The sequence below is a fragment of the Penaeus monodon genome, chromosome 2 (assembly GCF_015228065.2).
Source record: "Penaeus monodon isolate SGIC_2016 chromosome 2, NSTDA_Pmon_1, whole genome shotgun sequence".
Classification (NCBI taxonomy): domain Eukaryota; kingdom Metazoa; phylum Arthropoda; class Malacostraca; order Decapoda; family Penaeidae; genus Penaeus; species Penaeus monodon.
The window spans coordinates 51634976-51639975 of NC_051387.1; the positions used below are offsets into that span (position 1 = coordinate 51634976).

General features: G+C 43.7%; 1 protein-coding gene across 9 annotated transcripts in view; it reads right to left on the bottom strand.

Annotated features, from left to right (window-relative positions):
- Positions 1–5000, bottom strand: part of LOC119583657 (longitudinals lacking protein-like) — a 127703-nt gene that overhangs the window by 114520 nt on the left and 8183 nt on the right. The window lies entirely within an intron of this gene.

Below are 5000 nucleotides of genomic sequence, written 5' to 3' on the forward strand. Positions count from 1 at the left end.
ACACACACACACACATATATACAATCATACATACTACCACACATATTATATATATATATATATATATATAATATATCTATTTATCTATCTTACCTTATATTACATTATATTGTCTACTCTAATCTTACTCCCTCTATCTCTTCTCCTCTCGTAATATTATATACTCATATCATAGATTTCTATAATATTCCATTATATGACATTATATTGTATATATATAGATATATATATATATATATATATATATATATATCTATATATATATCTATATTATATATATACTATATATCTCTAGTATATATATCTATCTCTCTATTATTCTTATCTCTCTATCTATATCTTATATACTATATCTCATATATATTATTCTATTATACTATAATATCTACATATATCTATTAGTATATATATATATATTTATATATTATATATATATATATATATATATCGAATATCATATATATATTATGCATCTATAACAAACATCAAATCCATACAATAGCTCTATTCTATATATATCTATCTCTATATTAGCTCTATATATATATCTCTAGATATATATATACACGCGCACACACACCAAACACAACACACAACACGACACACACCCACACACACCTACATTATATATATATATTATATATTAGATATATATATATAATATGTATATTACCGACGTGTGTGTGTGTGTGTGTGTGTGAGTGTGTGGTGTGTGTTGTGTGTGTGTGTGTGTGTGGTGTGTGTGTAACACACACACACACACAACACACAGATATATATCTATATACTATATATCATATATATATATATTATATCTATATATATGTATACGTAATATATACAGACTGTGTGTGTGGTGGTTTGGTGTGTGTTTTGTGTGTGTGTGTGTGTTTTGGTTGTGTGTGTGTGTTGTGTGGGTGTGTGTGCGTGTGTGCGTGTGTGCGTGGGTGTGTGTGGTGTAATGTGTGTGGGTGTGTTGTGTGTGTGTGTGTGTGAGGTGGTTGGTGTGTGTGTGTGAGTGGTTGTCTTGTGAGTGTGTATGTGGCTATCGCTATAGTCTATCTCCTCTATATCTATAGTCTCTATCCTCTCTATATATATACAGATATGTCTGTGTGTGTGTGTGTGTGATATGATATGTGTGTGTGTGTGTGGGTGTGTGTGTGTGTGTGTGTGTTTGTGTTTGATGTGTGTGTGATGTGTGTGTGTGGTGTGCGCATGTGTGTGTGTGTGTACATATATATCTACATACATACATACATATGTCTGTGTATCTATGTGTTGGGTGGTGTGTTGTCTCTTCTCTGATCTACTCTCTTCTATTATCTAGATATACGTCTCTATATATAATGTGTGTGTGTGTGTGTGTGTGTGTGTGTGTGTGTGTGTGTGTGTGTGTGTGTGTGTGTGTGTACGCATGTATGTATGCATGTATGTATGTATCATATATAATATATATTACATATCATATATTATATAGATAGATACACATATATCTATTTTTATATAATATATAACACACACACACACACACACACTAATTCATATATACATGAATTAATTTATGTAATATATATGGATTAATTAGTTTTTATTCATATATAGATATATATTTTTAAATAAAAAAAAATATAAATAATATTTTTAAAAAATTTTTTTATATATATATATATATTATATTATATATATATATATTATACAGGATGTCATTTTATATACATATATAGTTTTTTATATATACACATATCATTATAAATGTATGATTATGTATGTACACACATATACATATATGTGCATACAGATACACAAATATAATATAGATAGATAGAGGTATGCATTTATATAACAGATAGATAGTTATAAATAGATATAGATTTATATATATATATATATATATATATATATATATATATAAATCTAGATAATTATAGATATATACACATGATTTATATATATAAATATTATAAATAGATATATACACATGATATATATATAAATATTATAAATATTATATATATATATTATATAATTTAAAGGTAGTTCTCTCTCTCTCTCTCTCTCTCTCTCTCCTCTCTTTCTCCTCCCCTCATCTCTCACTCTCTCTCTCTCTCCTTAATCTTTCTCTTCGCTTCTCTCTCTCTCTCTCTCTCTCTCTCTCCTCTTCCCCCCTCTCTCTCTCTCTCTCCCCCCCTCCTCTCTCTCTCTCTCTTCCCCCCACCTCTCTCTCCTATCTTCCCCCCCCTCTCTCGATCTCCTCTTCTTCCCCCCCCCCCTCTCGCTCTCTTCCCCCCCTCTCTCCGCTCTCTCTCTTCCCCCCCTCCCTCTCTCGCTCTTCTATTCCCCCCCTCCTCTCTCTCTCTCTTCCCCCCCTCTCTCTCTCTCTCTTCCCCTCTCTCTCTCTCTCTTCCCCCCCCCTCTCTCTCTCTCTCTTCCCCCCCCTCGCTCTCTCTCTCTCCCCCCCTCTCTCTCTCTCTCTTCCCCCCCCTCTCTCTCTCTCTCTTCCCCCGCTCTCTCTCTCTCTCATTTTCCCCCCCTCTCTCTCTCCTCTCTCCCCCCCCCCCTCTCCTCTCTTCCCCCCCCCTTCTCTCTCTCTCTTTCCCCCCCCTCTCTCTCTCTCTCTTCCCCCCCTCTCTCTCTCTTCCCCCCCCCCTCTCTCTCTCTCTTCCCCCCCCCTCTCCTCTCTCTCTTCTCACCTCTCTCTCTCATCTCTCTTCCCCCCCCCCTCTCTCTCTCTCTCCTTCCCTCATCCTCTCTCTCTCTCTCCTCTTCTCTCTCTCTCTCTTCTCTCTCCTCTTTCTCTCTCTCACCCCTCTCGAACTTTCTCTCAGGTCCCCTCTCTCTCTCTTCCTCTCTCCCCCTATCTTCTCTTTCTCTCTCCCCTCCCCTCTTTCCCCCCTCGCTCTCGTCTTCTTCCCCTCCTCTCTCTCTCTCTTCCCCTCCTCCCTCTATCTCTTTCCCTCCTCTCTCTCACTCTTTCTCCCCCTTTCTCTTTCTCCTACCCCCACCTCCTCTCCCTACCCTTCCTCTTCTCCTACTCCTACATCTCCTCCCTACTCCCCTCTCCTCCTCCTCTCTCTCTTCTCTCATCCACCTCACTCTCTCGCTCTTGCCTTCTCTCTCCTCTCTCTCTCTCTCTCTCTCTCTCCTCTCTCTCTCTCTCTCTCTCCTCTCCTCACGTCTCTCTCACTCTCTCTCTCTCGTCACTCTCTCTCTTTCCTTTCTGTCTCTCGCATCAGGTCTCTCGTCCCACCCCTCTCCGCTCGTGGGCCCCCCGCGCTCCTTTCCCCCCCAACTGCTCTCTCTCTCTCTCAAATCGCGCGCCGTTCTCATCTCTCTCGTCTCTCTCTCTCTCGCTCGCTCTCTCTCTCCCTCTCTCTTTCTCTCTCCTCTTCTCCTTCTCTCTCTCTCGACGCATCTCTCGCGCTCGCTCGCTCGCTCGCCCGTCGCTCGCTCTCGCCCGCTCTCCTCGATGGCCTTCTCTCTCTCTCTTTTCCCCCGGCCCCTCTCGCTCTCTTTACACTCCCCTCCTCTCGCGTCCCCTCCCTCTCTCTCTCTCTTTCCTCCCTCCTCTCTCTCTCTTTCCCCCTCTCGTCTCTCTCTTTCCCCGCCCTCTCTCGCGCGCTTGCCCTCCAGCTCTCGCGCTCGTGCCCGCCATCTCTCGCGCTTGCCTCCATCTCTCGCGTCTCCTTTCCTCCATCTCTCTCTATCCTCGTTCACTCCCTTCTCTCTTCTTTCTCCTCCCTCGCTCTCTCTTCCCTCTCTCTCTCTCTCTCCTCCTCTCCTCTCTCGCATCTCTCTCTCCTCTCGCAGTCCTCGCGCGCCTCTCCATCTCTGATAGCTCTCCTCTCTCTCTCGTCTCGTCTCGCTCCTCCTCTCTTTTCTCTTTCCTCTCTCTCTCGTCTTTATCCTCTCTCTCGTCGCTTTCCCTCTCTCTCTCTCTCGTTCACTCTCTCTCTCCTCTTTTCCCTCTCCCTCTTTAGCTCGCTCTCTCTCTCTCTCTAGCTCTCTCGCGCGCTCTCTCTCTCATCGATCTCTCTTTCTCTCTCTCATCCTACCTCCTTCTCTCTCTCCTCCTCCACTCCTTCTCTACTCTCTCTCTCTCTCGCTGATTGGTGGATCTCTCTCTCTCTCTCTGCCTCCTCTGCTCTCTCTCCGCGGCGCTCCTCTACCTCTCGCTCTCCGTCACTCTCTCGCTCCGCTCCTCTCTCGCTCAGTCGCTCTCTCTCTCGCTCGCTCTCTCTCTCTCTCCGCTCTCTCTCTCTCTCGCTCTCTTTGTAATTTCTCTCTCTCTCTCTCTCTTTCTTCCTCTCTCTCATCTCTCTCATCTTCCGCCCTCTCTCTCCTCTCTCTTCCTCTCTCTCTCTCTCTTCCCGTCTCTCTCTCTCCTCTTTCCTCTCTCGTCCTCTCTCTTTCCTCGCTCGTCCTCTCCTTTCCTCTCTCTCATCTCTCTCTCTTTCCTCTCTCTCTCTCTTTCTTTTCATTTCTTATCTTTCTTTCTTTCTTTCCTTTCTTTCTTTCTTTCTTCTTCTTCTCTCTCTCTCTCTCTTTCTTTCTTAGCTTTTCTTTCTTTCATTTCTCTCTCTCTCTCATTTCTCTCTCCTCGATTATCATCTCTCTCTCTCTCTTATCTCTCTCTCTCTCCCTCTCTCTCCCCCCTCTCTCTCTCCCTCTCTCTCTCCCCCTCTCTCTCTCTCTCTCTCTCCTCCTCTATCTCTCTCTCCTTCTCTCCTCTCTCTCTCTCTTCTCTCGCTCCCTCTCTCCTCTCTCTCTCTCATCCTCTCTCTTCTCTCTCTATCGCCTCTCGCTCATCTATCTCTCCCTCTCTCGTCTCTCTCTCTCTCTCGCTCTCTCTCCTCTCTCTCTCTCTTTCCCCTTCTCGCTCTCCTCTCTCCCATCTCTCTCTCTCTCTATCCATCTCTCTCTCTCTTCCTACTCCTTCTCTCTCTCCTCCTACTCCTTCGCTCTCTCTCTCTCTCCGCGTCCTCTATCTCTCTCCAGCT